Source organism: Cetorhinus maximus, chromosome 16 (assembly GCF_964194155.1).
Source record: "Cetorhinus maximus chromosome 16, sCetMax3.hap1.1, whole genome shotgun sequence".
Lineage (NCBI taxonomy): Eukaryota > Metazoa > Chordata > Chondrichthyes > Lamniformes > Cetorhinidae > Cetorhinus > Cetorhinus maximus.
In genome coordinates, this window is record NC_135894.1 from 97,352,351 (window position 1) to 97,372,662 (window position 20,312).

A 20,312-nucleotide genomic window follows, 5' to 3' on the forward strand; every position below is an offset into this window, starting at 1 on the left:
TTGTACTGATGTGCTGGGCACCCCCATCATTGAGGATGGGGATATTTGTGGAGCCTCCTCTTCCAGTGAGTTGTTTAACTGTCCACCACCATTCACGACTGGATGTGGCAGGACTGCAGGGCTTAGATCTGATCCGTTGGTTGTGGGGTCATTTAAATCTGTCTATCACCTGCTGCTTATGCTGTTTGGCACGCAGGTAGTCCTGTGTTATAGCTTCACCAGGTTGACATGTCATTTTTAGGTATGCCTGGTGCTGCTCCTGACATGCCCTCCTGCACTCTTCATTGAACCAGGGTTGATCCCCTGGCTTGATGGTAATGGTAGATTGTTGGTTTTCTTACCACTTGCCACAGACCCAGTCTAGCAGCTTTGACCTTTAGAACTCAGCCAGCTCAGTAATGGTGCTACCGAGCCACTCTTGGGTGATGGGCATTGAAGTCCCCCACCCAGAGTGCATTTTGCACTCTTGTCACCCTCAATTCCTCCTCCAAATGGTGTTCAACATGGAGGAGCACTGATTCATCAGCTGAGGGGGTTGGGGGCGGTATGTTTGACCTGATGCCATGAGACTTCATGGGATGCAGAGTTGATTTGAGGACTCCCAGGGCAACTCCTTCCCCACTGTATACCATTGTGCCACCACTTCTACTGGAGCTCCACTCCAGAGACTTTAGCATTGTAACATGAGCTGACACTTCAGCGCAGCACTGTCGGAGGTGGCGCCTTTCAGGTGAGATGTTAAACTGAGGTCCTGCCTTCCCTCTCAGGTGGGCATCTAAGGTCTTATGGCATTATTCAAAGAAAAACAGAGGAGTTGGTATCCCTGGTATTCAAACATCCACCCCTCAACTAACGCCGCTAGAAAACAGCTTATCTGGTCATTTGTCTCATTGCTGTTTGAGGGGTTTTGCTATGAACACATTGGCTGCTTCATTTCCTATATTACACTTCAAAATCAGTGGGTAAATAGAGGGCATAGCAGCATAGTGATATTGGACTAGTAATCCAGATTCGTCGAGATCAATTATCCAGAGGCATGAGTTCAAATCCCACCACAGCAGCTGGGAAATATAAATTCAGTCAATTAATAAACCTGGAATAAAAACCTAATGTCAGTATTGGTGACTGTGGAATTGCCAGATTGTTGTAAAAACCCATCTGGTTCACTAATACCCTTTAGGGAAGGAAATCTGCTGGCCTTACCTGGCCTGGCCTACATGTGACTCTAGACCCACAGCAATATACTGACTGTTAACTGCCCTCTGAAAAAACCTAGCAAGCCAATCAGTCAAGAGCAAATAGGGAGGGACAATAAATGCTGGCCTTTCCAAGTGATGCCAGAAGCCCATGAAGATTTTTTTTTGAATCACTGGCTCTTAGATGCTTTGGAATGTTCCAAGGACATCAAAGGCTAAAAATATAATTTATATGAGGGAGAATGGACTAGAGGGTTATATTGATAGAGTGAGATGAAGAATATAAGAGGAGACCCTTGTGGAACATGAACTGGTTGGACCAACTGGCCTTTTTTTGAGCTGTATAATCTATGCAGTTTCTTTCTTCCTATATTTCTCACCTGTAGACTCTGATTCTGGAACTCTTTGATAGATAATTTATCACTGCTTTGACATCTCTAAATCTTTAACAGGTCTGTTACGATCTTAGTGTCTCCCAACAAAGCTGTGTTGATGGTTCTCATGTTTCTTTCAATCGTTGCAGATGACGACTCATCTTCCAACCCCTTTCCATCAACTCGCATCTCTCCCCGTGGGCCTTTTCCTCTCTCCCACTCTGTTCTTTCTCCACATCAATGATCTCATCCATTCATCAGCCCATTCTATCCAGTCCTTTACTCATAATTCATTGACTTCCTTCAGATCACACATTCTCAACACACACAACCTTCATTCCCTGAAGCCCTCTATCTTCATCCTTTTCATACTCTTCACTGGGGCAATGGAAATCTTCTCAATTCTTTAAAGCCATGGGTCCTTTAATTTTTCCCAGAGTTTCACCAGTCATTAAGTTGCTTTAAAGACAGAGCATGAACATGCAAAATAACAGATGTTACTGCCTAGCACACAACTGAGCAACGTTGTGTATGAATTTCAGTGCCAGTGCAATGCTAGGTCCATGGACCATACATCTCAGCGACTGGCTGATCAAATCAAACAGTATATTCCTTTGGCTGATTGTAATAGACAGAGTACAGACCGTACTCAACCAGTCCGCACTTACAAAACCCAAAATCAAATGTTCTCTGTTAGATATGATTCCAAGATTGGATAACACTTGCTGGACAATCCTGAGTGTGCTAATAGTTCTAACAATCCATTTAAGATAATTAGTTGAGGTTATAACACGCCTTGTTTGCACTTGCTAGAAGTGACATACATTCATACACAGGGACCCATTCTGTATAAACAAAAGGAATATGTTCAAGCCTTGCGCCTTTTCGGAATTACTCGGGAGCTTAGGGAGCCTATATTTACCCATTGTTTTCTCCTCCATGGCAATGCCTTAGTCAATCAGAGTCGACTTGTCAACCAATTGGCACCCTTTTCTCTTGTAGTATAAATTATTGTGATTGTTTGAAATTTGGCATTCTTGCATTTGTCCTGATGTGTACAAGATGAAAAGCTTTGGCAACATGTCTCTCTTTTCAGCAATCTTCAAGTAACAGATGTATCAACCCTGCATTTAATTAACTACAGAACCCCCCTCCCCCCCAGGTACAAGAAATACACTATGCTGTCATTTTTAACAGGCATACTTACCTTTCCTTTGTCAATCTCTTAGTTAGCTCCAGCCACAAATCTGAGATGAACCTTTCTCCTCTCTCTTGGACAGAGTTCCTTCCCTTATCTAACTGACTGATTCACTGCCTCTGTCTGACCTTTCTTCCACATTCAAATGTTTATGATAATCACACGAGTTGATAAGGAAAGATAGGAACTCTTTCCTCTGGTGTTGGGGATTCCAGGAGAAGGCAGCATAACCTCAAAATTAGATCTCTATCACTCAGGGGTAATGTCAGGAAGCGCTTCTTCACACAAAGGGTAGTGGAAATCTGAAGCTCTCTTCCTCATAAGCAGTTAAGGCTTGAAAATTAAAATTAGACGGTCATGGAACGAAGGTCAGGTAGATGGAGTTAAGATGCAGCCCAGTCATGATCTAATTGGATGATGGAAAAGGCTCGGGTGGAGTAATGACCCATTCCTATTCCTGTGTTCCCATGTTCAGGAAGGGAAACAGTTGGGACTCCAACTCCTTTCCCATTCAGTGCTCTGACAATTGGCTTTTCTTTTCTTTCCCTTTCTCCAAAGAGTATATTCTGCACAAGCGGTTCATGGTGCATCCGTAGGAACAGAATCGCCCTCACCTGAATAGGTGAGAAAACTCCTAAACATGCTTATCATCTAAAGCTAATCATTCAGACTCTGTCGCTGAATCCCAATCTATATCTGCTAACCCTCCTTTGTCCATGAATTGACCTTCTTGAGACCTGCATTTAATTCAGTCCTGATCTTTTTCACATAAACTGTATCATGATCATTTTTTGTAAGCGTATCAGAATCCAAAAATGTGATGCTCCTCTTCCATCCTTGTCAACCTGGGAGGAAAGTGCACACTTAACCTTCCCCCTTTACCAATGAAAAAGGAGCTAGCTCTTGAAATACTAAATTATATTAAAATAATAGTTAACAAGTACAAGTTGCATATCACGCTAGTCAACTGGAATTCTGTCCACACAATGATAGACAAACCAAATAGTGGATAAAGTGCTGAAGTATATTTTAAGATGTTTATCACCATGTTCATATCAGTGACTCTAAACAGCTGAACTTAGACTTGCAGAACCTATCAAAAGGCAACTCAGTTTTTCTTTCTTCCTCCTCTCCTGAAGGCACTGACTTCTTCTGAGTTACCGTCCATTCTGTAGGTTCTAGGTGCCCTCAGGTCCCTCTAACAAGTGACCCAGTGAATGTTTATTATGCCCAAGCCAAGGTAGTCAATTTCAGTGGGTTAGAAACCACAGAGGTCACCACAGCTGAAATGAACCCTATCACCACTCAAGATTTACACCAGTTGGCAAGAGTCACTGGGTACAGCCAACAGGAAAGTTAAGTGATATCCCCCTCCTTGGAATGCTGGAACTATATACAGCATGTGCTGTTCCAACTGACGCCAGTTGACTCAGCACAGTCCGCAGGTGAAACTTGCACCCATTCCACACTGGTTCATTATAAAACACTTTGAAGAGCAGAATATACTTTTGTAAATAAAAGTAGCTAACACAAAGTCGGCATCTATTTTGCTTTTCTTCTGCGCTTTACCTGCAGTTGAATGGATGGCATGTGGAGCTGCCCAGCATTCTACAACCTTCCCCAACTGAAAGCCTGGGAGGCTGAAGTAGACATCAGTGTTGATCCAAACTCTGTTCCCTAGCTACCAACTCCAGCCGCCTCCCTGGCGACAGTCTGAAATTAAGCCAGTCTGTTCCCAACCTTGGTGTCAAATTTGACCCAAGATGAGCTTCCAATCTTATATTTGTGCCATTACTAAGACTGCCTATTTACATCTCCGTAACACCATCCAATTTTCCCCCTGTTTCAGCTCATCTGCTGCTGAAACCCTCATCCATGCCTTTGTTACCTCTAGATTTGACTATTCTAATGCTCCTCTGGCTACTCTCCCACATTCTACCCTCTGCAAACTTGAGGTCATGCAAAACTCTGCTGCCGATGTCTTAACTGGCAGCAAGTCCCGTTCCCTATTACGCCTGTGCTCACTGACTTACATTGGCTCCGGGTCAAGCAATGTCCTGATTTTAAAATTCTCATCCTTGCTTTCAAATCCTTCTGTGGCCTTACCCCTCGCTATCTCTGTAATCTCCTCCAGCCCCACAACTCTCTCTGAAATATCTGGACTCTTCTAATTCCAGCCTCTTGAGCATCCCTAATTTTAATCACTCCACCACTGGCGGCCGTGCCTTCAGATTCTTAGGCCCTAAGCTCTGGAATTCCCTCCCTACCCCTCTCTGCCTCTCTACCTTGCTTTCCTACTTTAAGGCACTCCTTAAAACCTGCCTCTTTGACTGAGCTTTTGGTTACCTGACCTAATATCTCCTTATATGGCTTGGTGTGATATTTTGTTTTATAATGCCCCTGAGAAGCACCTTGGGACATAGCATTACATTAAATGTGCTATATAAATATAAGTTGTTGTTGTTGATTACAAATTTTATGACATTGAAATGTATCCTCATTATTTCGGGACCTCCCCATTCTCATCGTGCGGATACCATGACAAAATTAACATTCTAGTCTGAAACTAATGCATATTGTACATGTTAGAATATCACTGAACAGCACATAGCAGATTTGATTAATGTCTCCAGATCTCCCATTCTACACCTTTTCTTGAGTTCCACATCAGGGAATCTCATGAGATTTTCAGATCTATCTGTACGTTCAGCATCAAATCAATGGACATTGTATCTGAACAGGGTATTTCAATGGGTCAAACCACTTCCTAGTTATTCTCATTGAAGAGAATTTGACTGGACCAATCCCTTTCTGGTCACTCCCAATGCAGAGAATCCCAATGGACAAAGCCCTTTCCCATTCACTCCCACTGTATAGAATTGTATTGGTCCCAGTCAGTCTCGTGCAATTCTGTAGAAATCAAGTCCATCAAATCTCTATTAACTCTGTTCCCATTGTATAGAATTGCAATGGGCCAAACCCATCCATCCATCCATCCATTCTCACACCGCTTCTCCTGGTGAGGGTCGAGGTGACAGTAAGCTGAGCAGGGCCAACCAGATTTCCCTTTCCTCAACCACAGATTCCAGCTCCTCCTGGGGGATTCCCGGATGTTCCCAGGCCAGCCGAGAGATGTAATCCCTCCAGCGTGTCCTGGGTCAGCCTCAAGGTCTCCGCCCAGTGGGCCGTGTCTGGTACAGCTCCAGCGGAAGCCTACCAGGGATGCATCCTTATCAGATGCCCGAACCACCTCATCTGGCAACTGACCTTGACAATGGGCCAAACACCTTCTCAATAATTCCCGTTGCTTGGAATTGCGTTGTATAAAGCCTTTCTGATAGAAAGCCTTCATAAAGCCTTTAACCATAGAATCATAGAAAAGTTGTGGCACAGGAAGAGACCAGTTCCATTAGCCTGTCAGCTATGCGCAGGTTCTAGTGCTGCTCACCAGCCCTTTCCCAGTCCGAAAAACAACTTTTCACCACTACTACCTGTTCCCTGTCACTCAACCAACTTTGTATCCATGCTACCTTTTATTCCATTAGCTTCAACTTTGCTGACAAGCCTATCATGTGGCACTTTATCAAATGCCTTTTGGAAATCCATGTGCACCACATTAGCCACATTATCATCATCAACTCATTCTGTTACCTCATCAAAAAACTCCATCAATTTCGTTAAACACAATTCACCTTTAAAAACCTGTGCTGAGTTTGCTAATTAATCCTATACTTATCCAAGAGATTTTTAATTTTGTCCCAGATAATTATTTCTAAAAACCTTCTCACTATCAAGGTTAAACTGACTGACCTGTAATTGCTGTGTTTACCGTCACACCCTTTTTTGAACAAAAGTGTAACATTTGCAATTCTCCAGTCATCTGCCACCAACTCTGTATGTGAGGATTGGAAGATTATGGCCACTGCCTCCACAATTGTCTCCCTTATTTCCCTCAGTATCCCTGGATGCATTCCATCCAGTCCTGATGACTTATCAACTTTGAGTACAGTTAGTTTTTCTAATAGCTCCTCTTTATCAATTTTTACCCATCCAGTGCCTCAACTATCCCCTCGTTCACTATGACTTGGTTAACATCCTCTTCCTCGGTAAAGCAGATGCAAATTACTCATTTAATACCTCAGCCATTTTCCCAGCCTCCATGTGTAGATCTATCTTTTTGGTCCCGAATCAGCCCCACCCCTCCTCTTACTACCCTTTTACTATTGATAGAATATTGAAGACTTTTGAACTCTCTTTTATGTTAGCTGCCAATCTCTTCTCAGACTCTCTTTTTGCCTCTCTTATTTCCTTTTTTCACTTCCCCTCTGAACTTTCTATAGTCACCCTGGTTCTCACTTGTATTAACAGCTTGACATCTATCACATGTGCCCTTTTTCTGCTTTATCTTACCCTCTATCTCTTTCATCATCCTGGGAATTCTAAGGATCCACCTTTCTTTTTCATGGGAATGTACCCCAACTGTACCTGAACTATCTTCACTTTAAAGACAGCCCATTGATCCATTATAGTTTTGCTTGCCAATCTTTGATTCCAGTTTACCTGGGACAGATCTGTTCACATACTGCTGAAATTGTCCCTCCTCCAATTAAGTATTTTTACTCTAGATTGTTTCTTGTCCTTTTCCATAGATAACCTTATGACACAATGATCATTGTTCCCTAATTGTTCCTTAAATGTTCCCTACTGACAGTTGATCATCTTGACCCACCTCATTCCCCAGAACTAGATCCAGCAATGCCTTTTGTCCTCATTGGATTGAGGCCCTTGTCTGATCTTTGCAGTATTGCTATGGCAGTTTATATTAGGATAAGTTAAGCTCCCCCATTATCACTACTCTATAGTTTTTTGCACATCTCTGTAATTTCCCTACAATTTTTTCCTCCATATCTTTCCTTCCAGTTGGTGACCTATATTACACACCCAGTAGTGTTATGGTACCTCTATTGTGTCTCACCATCGTTCTGTGCATTTCCTGATCTAAGCATTCAAATGGTCTGATCGCTAATATCACTGGGAAAGTTAGTGTGTAGAGGCCTTAGATTAATTATACCTCGTCACATTCCTGGACAATGTAGCTTTGCCCCTCCTGCACCATGAGAAAGCATTCTAAAGCCGTACCTCACACACAGCCACCAGCATTATTTAAGAATCTAATAATCTCTGCATAAAATTGAGTGTTTTTTGTGTTCTCAATTAGATTGAATCATTGAGCGAATGATTAAACTGATTGCTGTACAAGTATTTACAATTTGGGCATTCCTACTAGTGGTTTCTACAAAGCCTGATCCCAATACTAACATATCTCCGCTAAGCTGTAATAGGTTGATCAGCAATCAACTCCAATGACTGGGGTCCGAGACTGGAGAGGAAGAGCAAGGTCAGTGAAATTGTTGGAATGGAAGTAGCAGCTGCAACAAATAGTGAGCAAATATTATCAGAGAAGAAAGGAAAGGAAATAAGTCATGAGGTAATGAGAGATAGAAACGCCCTGGTCACAAAATTTGTAATGTGCTTATCAGGAATAAATTGTGTGAGAAGGTTAATCAGCAATTAATAGTGAGAAAATGTTATGGGAAGGAAGCAGGTCTGAGGTAAGGAGAGATAAACACACCAAGGCCCCATAATTTGTTGGGTTGCAATCCTGCCCTAACCCTCGGGGTCACACTTGATGGTGAACATAAACTGACCCCGCCTGCCTGTTCATGATTGCCAGATTGCAGGTCGTCCACCCATGGGTGGGGTGGTTCCAAGCATAACTCCACCCCATCCATCCTAGCCATTGTCCAATTGACGTTTTAAGTAAAACATTGGTTGGGTCACAATTAGAGTGCTGCATGTTGCTCTGGGCAACCCAGGGCTTTAAAGCTATATTGTGGCACCAGAAGGTTGTCAGCTTAGATGTTGTGTTGAAGTGGGATGTGAACCCAGAATCTTCTATTTCAGAAGTGAATGAGCTGCCAACTGAGCTACATCTGAAAAACAGTAGGTATCCGAGGAGTTTAAAGTCATTTGGTGAGGGAAATGGTGAGAGTTTCTTTTGCCATGTGAAGGATGGAGGTAATGCAAGTAGGCAAAGAGATAAGGTAAGGAAAACAAAAGGAATAGTTATAGATAGCTTCTGTCACTAACTCGATCCTCAGATAGGAAGATGGTGGTGTAGTGATAATGTTATTAGTTTAGTCATCCAGAGGCCAAGGCAAATGCTGCTGGGATATGGGTTCAAAACCAACCATGGCAAGTTGTGGACTTTAAATTCAATTAATAAATCTGGAATTGAAAGCTAGTCTTGGTAATGGTGACCATGAAACTATTATTGACTGTTGCTAAAACATATCTGGTTCACTAATGCCCTTTAGAGAAGGAAGTCTGCCACCCTTACCTGCTCTGGCCTATGTGTGACCACACAATGTGGTTGCCTCTTAAATGGCCTAGCAAGGCACTCAGTTCAAGGACAATTAGGGATGGGCAACAAATGCTTCTCTGATAATACCCACATACCATGAAAGAATAAAGAAAAAAAGCAAGACCCCGACAACCTTCAGGTGAAGGGTGAGTTTGAAGGTGAAGGTCTTTCAGGAAAGAAATTTTCTCACTAAAAACGGTCCCAACTCTGAGTACCGGCCTGGCTAATTTAACAGATCTCAGACGGGTTAGCGGTTTGGAATTCTGTAGTGATTCTCAATGCCCTTAGAATAGAGAAGTGGGAAAATTAGCCATGGATCCCATACTAGCCCTGCTAGGAAAATCATTTGTTTTGAGTGGTTAGATATCTGGAATGCACTGTCTGAGAGACTGGTGGGAACAAATTCAACAGGCAGCCTTCAAAAGGGAATTGGGTACGTACTTGAATGAGAAAAAATTCTTGGGATATTAGGAAAGAACCAAGGAATGGGAATAACTGGATTTCTCTTCCAAACAGCTGGTGCAGGGTTGATGGCCTGAATGGCCTCCTTCTATACTGTGCTTTTCTATGACTCTATGACTCCTGAATGTCTTGCTGACCTCACAGTCTAACCTCTTACATCAAAGACAGTTACTTGGGTAAGGCACCAGAGGGCATGAGTCATCACTTTGGGAGAGGGTGAAGGAAAAAGGAATACTTCTAGAACTTTCTAACAATGCCTGTTTTTCGAGTGCAAGAGGTGCAGGTCTATCAGACATCATTAAACCGATAGCTTTCTTGCTCATTCAACACGATAAATCAGCAGAAACTCATGCACAGCTGGCAATAACATAGGCAAATGTACTCACGTAATCTTTATTTTCATCATCTGCTACCCCCACCATCTTGGGTCAATGTGTTCCTGCAACAGAAAATGTTTAAATGATCCTCTATGGTTCAGCTCTCTGAATCACAACTGCAGAGGTGACTCATACAACTCCTGAAGGTTTCTATATTGGTGACAGTCACTCTCAATTTCAATCACAACTCAGTTTAGATTGTGTAACAGCCCCAAAGTGGCCGGAACCAGCTGCTTAAAGATTTATGGCTAAATAGTAGGCAAGGCGCAGGGGTGAAAGGACAAAGCCAAGAAAATCAAAGTGAAACAGTATCAAGCTACTGATAGTCTTCTGTAGAGCAACTGGTGCAGAAGAAAATTTCTCATCATTTTCAAAAGGACAGGCTAAAACGTAAGATGTCAGCCCTATGGTTCAGTGAATGGCTCTCTTGTATCTGAGTCAGAAGATTCGGGAGTCAAGTTCCTCTACGGAGACTTGAACCTAAAATCTAGACTGATACTCCCAGTGTAGCACCAAGACTCACTGTCAGTGATGTTGTCCTTTGGATCAGATGTCAAACTGAGGCCCTATCTGCCTCGAATGCAAAAGATTCCAAAATGTGATTTTTGGAGGAGGGCAGGAAAGATCTCCCTCGAGTCCTGGGCCAATATTAACCCTTCAACCAATGTCATTAAAAAAAAGTTATCTGGTCATTCTGTCTTTGCTATCTGTGGGAGCTTACTGTGCACCAATTAGCTGCCACGTATCCTATGTTGCAACAGTGACTGCACTTCACAAGAGTGCTTCAGCAATTTTGAGGTGCTCTGGGATGTTAAAGTCTTGAAAGTTGCTATATACATGCAAATTATTTCTTTCTTGAGGAGAGACCATCTAAGGTGAGGGAACTGGAGGGTGCCTATTCCCTTGCAAACATATCCTAGCGATGGTCAGCATTGCTAAGGAAAAGGCATGGAGAAAATTGGGGGAGGCGGAGGTTGGGGTGGGGAACATGCATGCTAGAATTGAAGACAAATAAGCTCACAGCAATAAGTGTTTGCAGACCTCAGTAAATCAAGAGTGGGCCTCCATTCACTGCCCCCTCGGTGGGGGAGCTGCTTAAAACAAGCTATCTGCAATTAACCAACAATCAGTCACTCAGCAACATGCTGCTCCCAGTGTTTATTCAAGTCAGACATGAATTGTTTTCCATTTTATATACAAAGTAACACCTGGTGGGTTAAAAGAATCAAAGACAAATTACAGCTGTCTTTAACTCACTTGATCTGTAAACAAGGCAATGGATTTATAACTCAGGAGCCGTCACCAGCCATTAGAAAGAGGCTTCTGTCTTTGTAATCCTAGAAGGCCGAAAGACAAGCCTTACCAAGCTCTTGTCAGCTCTACATCACCCCGCTGTTTGTTTTGTACACCTCTATCTTTCAGAGTACTCTATCAGCACAGTCTTTTCAGGGAGAAGCCTGAAACGAGGAAACCGTGCCCACTGATATTATGGAGAAACATATTTAAAATAAACCGGTTAACGCAGACCAGCGCAACTGGAGCCAAAAGAATTCTGTGCCAGTGCGTGACTGGACCATTACTCATGTTGTGCAGGGCAACTGCGACCCTTCACTGCAAATTTGTTTCTGGAGCTTTGTGACAAGCGAGTGTCCGGGAGCAACAGACTGTTGCCATGCCGATAAGTAGAGCTGTCGAGCAATTTATGCCCAGGGCTTCCTGTCACCAGCAGTGTAAGCAGAAGAGGAGGCATTGATGGTGTGCAAACACCCCCTGTAATTTCTATAATTTTTGTTCTAATCGGATCACTCCTTTCGAAAAGGACTGGCCCCCGCTCGCCTGATAAGACACAGAAACAATGGTTGCTGTCTCAGAGCTGGTCAGTCCCCCAATTCGACAAGTGAAACTCATTAGTTGGGCTTTGCACTTCTTAACATTGACTGGGATATTGCAGTGAATCGTAGCAAAGTTATTGATTGACTAAAGACATGTATCCAGCGTTTGGACTTCATGACTTTTTTGTCCGACCAGAACTGCTTTCTTTTTAGGTCAAGCTTTATTGGAACTGTTGCATCAGTAAAAAAAGTGCTCAGGTTGAATCTTATTTCTATTTGAAAATTGGATCTTTTCAAGTAGACTTCTTTGGCCTTGTTTTAGCTCAGATCCGACCAGTACCTTTCCTAAAACAGAATTACCTGGAAAAACTCAGCAGGTCTGGCAGCATCGGTGGAGAAGAAAACAGTTGACGTTTCGAGTCTTCATGACCCTTCGGCAGAAGGTTCTGCCGAAGGGTCATGAGGACTCGAAACGTCAACTGTTTTCTTCTCCACCGATGCTGCCAGACCTGCTGAGTTTTTCCAGGTAATTCTGATTTTGTTTTGGATTTCCAGCATCCGCAGTAGCTTTTTGTTTTTATCTCAGCACCTTTCCTACCCTGAAACGAATCCTGCTTATATATCATGAGTTCCTGTACAGCACAAAAGGAGGCTATTCGGCCCAACCTGCCTGTGCTGGAATTTTGAAAGAACCATCCAATTCATCCCACTCTGCTCTGTTCCTTCTCGATAGCCCTGCAATTTTCTCCCCTTTAAGTATTTATCTGGCACCCTTTTTGAAAATTACGACTGAACCTGTTTCCCATTTTACAACTCTTTGCCTATAAAAATAAGACTTGCATTTATATAGTGCTGTCCAGGACCTCATGATGTCCCAAAATGCTTTAATGAGGTGAGCTGAGGTGAGTTAGGTGAGACTTGCAATATAAGAACATAAGAGACATAGGAGTAGACCATCCCCTCAAGCCTGCTCCGTCATTCAATAAGTTCACTTCAGATCTTTTACCGCCACTCCACTTTCCCACCTTATTCACATATCTATTGATTGCCTCAGTGCTCAAAAGCCGATCAACTTCCATCTTGAATATTCTTCATAACTGAGCATCTACAGCGCTCAAGAATTCAAAAGGTTCACAAGCCTCTCAGCAAAGAAATTTCTTCTCATCTTAGTCTGAATTGTCTGCCACTAATCCTAAAACCATTAGCTCTAGATTCTCCAACCAGGGGAGACAGCCTCTTAGCAGCTATTCTGTTAAGCCCTCTAAGAGATTTAGATGTTTCTGTAGCCTGGCAAGTAAAGGCATCCCCAAAGATAAAAACAAAAAGCTAAAAGCTACTGCGGATGCTGGAAATCCAAAACAAAAACAGAATTACCTGGAAAAACTCAGCAAGTCTGGCAGCATCGGCGGAGAAGAAATCAGTTAACGTTTTGAGCCTTCATGGCCCTTCGGCAGAACTGCAGCATAGTTTCAACAAGGGAGAAATATAAATTGGTTTAAGGTGGGTGGTGGGGGGGGGGAAGAGACACATTGAGGGTGTGGTGTGAGCAGATAATCAAAAGATGTCACAGACAAAAGGGTCAAAGAGGTGTTGAAGGTGGTGGTCTTTGTCTGCACTTTTCTCAGACAAAGACCACCACCTTCAACACCTCTTTGACCCTTTTGTCTGTGACATCTTTTGATTATCTGCTCACACCACATCCTCAATGTGTCTCTTCCCCCCCCCCCACCCCACCCACCTTAAACCAATTTATATTTCTCCCTTGTTGAAACTATGCTGCAGTTCTGCCGAAGGGCCATGAAGGCTCGAAACGTTAACTGATTTCTTCTCCGCCGATGCTGCCAGACTTGCTGAGTTTTTCCAGGTAATTCTGTTTTTGTAAAGGCATCCCCTGATGGGAGAGCCCAGAATAACCTTAAAAATAGAGTTGGCCATTCAGGGGTGATGTCAAGAAGCACTTCTTCACACAAAGGACTATGTATATCTGGAACTCTCTCTCCGAAAAGAAGCTTGGAGATTACATGGTCAATTGAAAATGTCAAAAGTGAGATTGAAGGATGTTTGTTGAACAGGAGTACTAGGGGTTAAATGAAGCTAATATACAGATCGGCCATGATATGCTTAAATGGTGGAACAGGCTTGATGGCCTCATCCTGTTCCTTTGCTCCTTCCTCCTAAGTGTGTAATACTAAACGATGAGGATTCGAGAGTTGAACCCTGGTCTTTGCTGAGCTAGGTGATCTCATTCATGATGGTGTTTCATCTTGTGGCCCATATGCTAGAGAAGTAGAAAAATAAAATCAGTCATGGCTCTTGCTGGTTGTTATCTACAGCCCCACATTTGTGTGGATATTGGATGAGGAAAGAACTTTGCTTAGTTTCAAGAGAGAAGAGATTGGTTGAAAGTACTAGATGATAATGATAGACATCATAGTGAAGATGAGATCGCGGATTACCTTGTACTAAAGCCAACACAATGTACCAGGAGCCAACTGCTCGCCCAATCGATGGATGATCAGGGAGGCATTTTCTGGCTTTCCTCCCCCTAACTGGCTTTTGGTTTTGCATCTGGATTTTCACCTCGCACAGGAGGTCACAGGGCTTTCATGTGAGGGTGGGGAGTATACATATCGTGACAGAAATGGCTTTGCAGCAGTGTGGGACAGGCTGCATGTACAAGAGGGCCTTTTGTTGTCTCAGTATGTTTGAGGCAGTGCATCAAAAGCATCCTTAACCCAGTAAAATGTCCCGAGATGCTGCACAGGAACATAATGAGGAGAGGTTGGGCTGACTAGGTCTGTATTCACTGGAGTTTAGAAGGATGAGAAGGGATCTCATTGAAATGTATAAAATTCTGACAGGGATGGACAGACTGGATGCAGGGATGATGTTTCCCCTGGCTGGGGGGGTCTAGACCAAGGGGTCACAGTTTCAGGATATGGGGTAGGCCATTTAGGACTGAGAAACTTATTCACTCAGAGTGTGGTGAACCTATGGAATTCTCTCCCACAGAAGGCCGTGGAGGCCAAGCCAGTGAATATATTTGAGAAGGGAACAGATAGGTTTCTAGACTCTAAAGGCATCAAGGGGTATGGGAAGAGCTCAGGGTTATGGCATTGAGATGGAGGATCAGCCATGATGATATTGAATGGGGTAGTGGCCTCGAGAGGCCGATTGTCCTACGCTGCTCCTATTTTCTATGTTGCGGGTGGATATAGATAGGCTGAGTGAGTGGGCAAAGATCTGGCAAATGGAGTTTAATGTGGGAAAATGCGAAGTTGTTCACTTTGGCAGGAAGAACAAAAAAACAGAGTGTTACTTAAATGGAGCATGGTTGCGTAATTGTGAGGTGCAGAGGGATCTAGGTGTTCCTGTACGTGAGTCACAAGAAGTTAGCATGCAGGTATAGCAAGTAATTAAGAAGGCTAATGGAATGTTATCTTTTATTATGAGAGGGATTGGACATAAAAGTAAGAATGTTATGTGTCAGTTATAGAGTGCATTGGTAAGACCACATCTCGAATACTGTGTGCAGTTTTGATCTCCTTATTTAAGGAAGGATGTAAATGCATTAGGGGTGGTTCAGAGGAGGTTTACTAGGTTGATACCTGGAATGAGTGGGTTGTCTTATGAGGAAAGGTTGGACAGATTGGGCTTGTTTCCACTGGAGTTTATAAGAGTGAGGGGTGACTTGACTGAAGTATACGAGATCCTGAATGGCCTTGACAAGGTGGATGTCAAAAGGATGTTTTCTCTTGTGGGTGAGTCCAGAACTAGGGGGCACTGTTTTAAAATTAGGGGGTCACCCTTTTAGGACAGAGATGAGGAGAATTTTTTTCTCTCAGAGGGTTGTGCGACTTTGGAACTGTCTGCCTCAGAAGATGGTGGAGATGGGGTCATTGAATATTTTTGAGGCAGAGATGGATAGATTCTTGTTAGGCAAGGGAATCAAAGGTTATTGAGGTTAGATGGGAATGTGGAAATCGAAACACAAGAGGATCAACCGTGATCTTATTGAATGGCGGAGCAGGCTCCAGGGGCCGAATGGTCTAATCCTGTTCCTATTTATTACGTTCTTAAGCTCTTATGTTTCTATGTTAATGAGACAGAAATTGATGCTGAGCCACATAAGGGGATATTCGAACAGCTGGACAAAAGCTTGGTCAAAGAGGCAGGTTTTAAAGAATGTATTAAAGAAGGAGAGGAAGGTTTAGGACAGGAATTCCAGAGTTTGGGGCTTAGGCAGCTAGAAACTTGAGGTCAGCAGAAAGGTGGGTTTGGATGTTGGGGTGGGGGCTGTGGAGGGTAGTGGTGCCTCATTAAGTGTGGAGAGAGGAAATCCCTGCACAGTAGTTGTAGAGAAAAGGGTTAATGGCTCTGTTAATTAGACAATGATGTTAATGATAATGTAAGCGTGACATCAGGACCATATGACCAAGAGACTTGAAGAGAGTAAGACATAAAACACTCTGGGTCTAGAGAACAATGTGTTTACCATGACGTCTTAAATGTAAATAGTTGTAAGTAAATAGTTTTAAGACAAACCTAATATTGACTATCTCCAAGTCACTCATAGAGTAAGATAAACCTCATCCAGCCAGAAGACAACACAAGTAAAAGGCAACAAGCCAAAGCAGTAGTGTCCTACATTATTTCCCTGCTCTTCAGTCTTGGTAACATAGTGAAGATGTTTCCACTTTGAGACCAGACCAGCACCAGGGGCCATAACTACAAAATAGTCTCTGTGGCCTATGTTGTAAATTCTATGCATTAAATAAAATAAAATAAATAAATAATAAATTAATCAATAAATTAATGAATGAAATAAATACATTTAATAAAATCAGTTTTAATATTAAATGTAAGTTTTATGTAATACTTTGTGATATTCTAGCTGCACTCTTGGCCCATTACCACAGTTCCCCAATAATAATATAAAAAATGATTCAGGTCTAGGAGCAGGTTAGTAAATCCACCTTCTTATCTTGACCGAACCACTTGCTGCAACATAAAGAGATGAAAGGAAGAGGAAAATACAAGGGGAATAATTAAAATATTAAAAAAGCATTAATTTCATCAGGATCTCTGTACAACACAAAGGATTTTTACTGTATCTATAAACGTTTGTTCTCTGGCTGTGGGCATCACAGGCAAGGCCAAATTTATTGTCCATCACCAGCTGCCTTGAGAAGTTTTTTTTTTAATTCAATCATGGGGCGTGGGCAAGGCCAGCATTTATTCTTAGTTGCCCTTGAGAAGGTGATGGTGAGCCGCCTTCTTGAACCGCTGCAGTCCATGTGGTGTAGGCACACCCACAGTGATGTTAGGGAGAGAGTTTGAAGATTTTGACCCAGCGACAGTGAAGGAACGGCCGATATATTTCCAAGTCAGGATTGTGAGTGTCTTGGAGGGGAAATTGCAGGTGGTGGTGTTCTCATGCATTTGCTGTCCTTGTCCTTCTAGATGGTAGAGGCCGTGGATTTGGAAGGTGCTGTCGAAGGAGCCTTGGTGAGTTGCGACAGCGCATTTTGTAGATGGTACACACTGCTGCCACTGGGTGCTGGTGGACTTTCTGTGGCAAGTTCTGGTTTCCATATTACAAAAATGAAATAAGTGCACTGAAGAAAGTGTTAAAAAAAAGATTTTCAAGAATAATACTGGAAGTGATAGGTTATAACTATCAGGAAGGATTGAACAAATAGGGGCTCTTATCTCTAGGATAGAGATGGCTGAGGAGAGATCTAATAGAGGTCATGAAAACTATGGAAGGGTTTGATAGGGTAGACATAAAGAAGATGTTTCCACTTGTGGGGGGAGACCAAAATTAGGGGCCATCGACATAAGATAGTCACTGATAAGGGGGAGGCGATGGCGTAGTAGATTATTAATCTAGACACCCAGGGTAATGCTCTGGGGACACAGGTTTGAATCACAGCAGATGGTGGAATTTAAATTCAATAAAAATCTGGAATTAAAAGTTGAATAATGACCGTGAAACCATTGCCAATTGTTGTAAAAACCCATCCCTTTCGTTAAGGAAATCTGGTGTCCTTACATTGTCTGGCCTACATGTGACTCCAGATCCACAGCAATGTGGTTGACTCTTAATGCCCTGTGAACAAGGGCAATGAGGGATGGGTAATAAATGCTGGCTAGGCCAGTAATGCCCACAGCCCATGAATGAATTTTTAAAAATCCAACAAAGAGAGAAGGAGAATGTTCAGAGAGTGGTGAGAATGTGGAACTCTCTACCATAGAGTGGTTGAGATGAACCGAATTAATGCCTTTGAGGGGAAGTAGATAAACAAATGAGGAGGAGGGTAGGCTGATAGGAGGAGATGAAGTAAGGTGGGATGAGTTTTCATGTTAAGCAGAGGGATAGGGCATGGAGCAGTCAAGCCAAACTGGTTCTTTCGTTGCTGGAGAATTCTGTGTTTAACTCTACATGTCAGCCATGTTGATAGGAGAGTGTCTGACTGGGTTGGCATAGCAGGGAAATTCCTGAAAAGACATCGGTGAATTAATTGGGCTTTTACAATAATCTGGAATTCTTTAAGGCCAACTTTTCTTGGCACCGGTCCACTAATGACCTGATTTATGGAATTCAGTTCAACAACTTGCCAGGATAAGGCTATAAATTTATGATTATTATGAAAGTGCCTTAACCACTACACCACCTCAATGGCAAATGTTGATACGGGACAGGCTCCGAATAAGCTTCTCAGGACATAGTACTGAGGCTTTGTCGGAGAAAGTTCAACTCTCTCTTCTGATTGCTAATCTTCCTTACAGTTGGTAAGAGCTTTAAGAGCAAAAGCTAATCTGGGGATTTGGATAACAAGCCAAAGCCAGGACAATCCACGACTTTGGTGGAGTGGTGGGGAATACTTTTTCTTTAAAACTGGGAGAGAGGAAAGCAAATCTTGTCCATTGGGTGTGTAGCTAAAAGCACTTCCTGTGCGATAGTGAGCTCAAACAGAAAGAGCCAGGGTAAATTTGCCGTCTGTATTGAGTAAGCATGCCTTAGGCAGGACTTGGAGGTGATAATTTTGGCTTCAGTGCTTGACTTAGAATTCCACAGAACAGAAAGAGGCAATTCAGCCCATTATACCAATGCTGGCTTGTTCAAAGACCAATTCAATTAGTCCTAAACCACTGCTCTTTCCACACATCCCAGGCAGGGCATTCCGGATCACAACAACTTGCTGCATAAAAAGTATTTCTTTGTGGTGTCTCTCATTCTTTTGCCAATTGCCTTTGATCAGTGTGCTCTGGTCACCAACAGTCCTGCCAATGGAAAATGATTCACCTTATTTGCTCAATAAAAACACTTTGTGATCTTGAACAGCTCAATTAAATCAACCTTCTCTGTACTAAGCAGAACAATACCAGATTCTCCAGTCTCTCCACATAACACAAGTCCCTCATCCTGCTTTCATTCTAGCAAATCTCCTCTGCAGCCTCATTCAGCAAGAAGGATTGGCTGTTGCTTTGATGCCGAACATGGTAAATTACGAGTTATAGAGCCCCAATGAGCGCGCCATTGCAGACCAGCAACTCAGGGTTGGATTACATTAGGGATGACTTTAACACACAGCTCAAACTTAGTTTCTGGTAAAGCAATGGTTTTCCTGCACGCACACACGATGAAAAGAGAACAAAGCTCCTTGTAGCTCACTGTGCTATATACAGCAGTACTGTCTAGTTCAGCACAAACCGTGTGTGTAACAGGGCTAAGTGCCCCAGCACTGACTGTGTATGTGTCTGTAACAGGACTGTGTATCCCAGCACTGATTGCATGTGTGTAACAGGACTGAGTGTCGCAGCACTGAATGTGTGTGTATCTGTAACAGGACTGAGTGTCCCAGCACTGAATGTGTGTGTATCTGTAACAGGAAAGAGTGTCCCGGTGCTGACTGTATGTGTATCTGTAACAGGACTGAGTGTCCCAGCACAGACTGCGGTGTGTGTAACAGGACTGAGTGTCCCCGTACTTACTGTGTTTGTGTAACAGGACTGAATGTTCCAGCATTTACTGTGAGTATGTGTGTGTGTAACAGGGTTGAGTGTCCCAGCATTGACTGCGGTTGTGTAACAGGACTAAGTGTCCCAGCACTGATTGTGTTTATATAACAGGAATAAGTGCCCCAGAACTGACGGTGTTTGTGTAACAGGAATAAGTGTCCCAGCACTGACTGTGTGTGTGTAACAGGACTGAGAGTCCCAACACTGACTGTGTTTGTGGAACAAGACTGAGTGTCCCAACACTGACCGCATGTGTGTCACAGGAATTAGTGCCCCAGAACGAACTGTGTGCATAAAAGGACTGAGTATCCCAGCAATGACTGTGTGTGTGTAAAAGGACTGAGTGTCCCAGCACTGACTGTGTGTGCTTTGAACCAGACTGAGTGTCCCAGCACTGATTGTGTATGTGTAACAGGACTGACTG

General features: G+C 43.0%; 1 long non-coding RNA gene across 2 annotated transcripts in view; it reads right to left on the minus strand.

Annotated features, from left to right (window-relative positions):
• Positions 1-20,312, minus strand: part of LOC144691843 (uncharacterized) — a 386,040-nt gene that overhangs the window by 309,168 nt on the left and 56,560 nt on the right. For both annotated transcript variants that reach the window (XR_013579224.1, XR_013579225.1), the window contains one exon: positions 10,041-10,093. This is a non-coding gene — a long non-coding RNA (uncharacterized LOC144691843). The remainder of the gene's footprint in view (positions 1-10,040; positions 10,094-20,312) is intronic.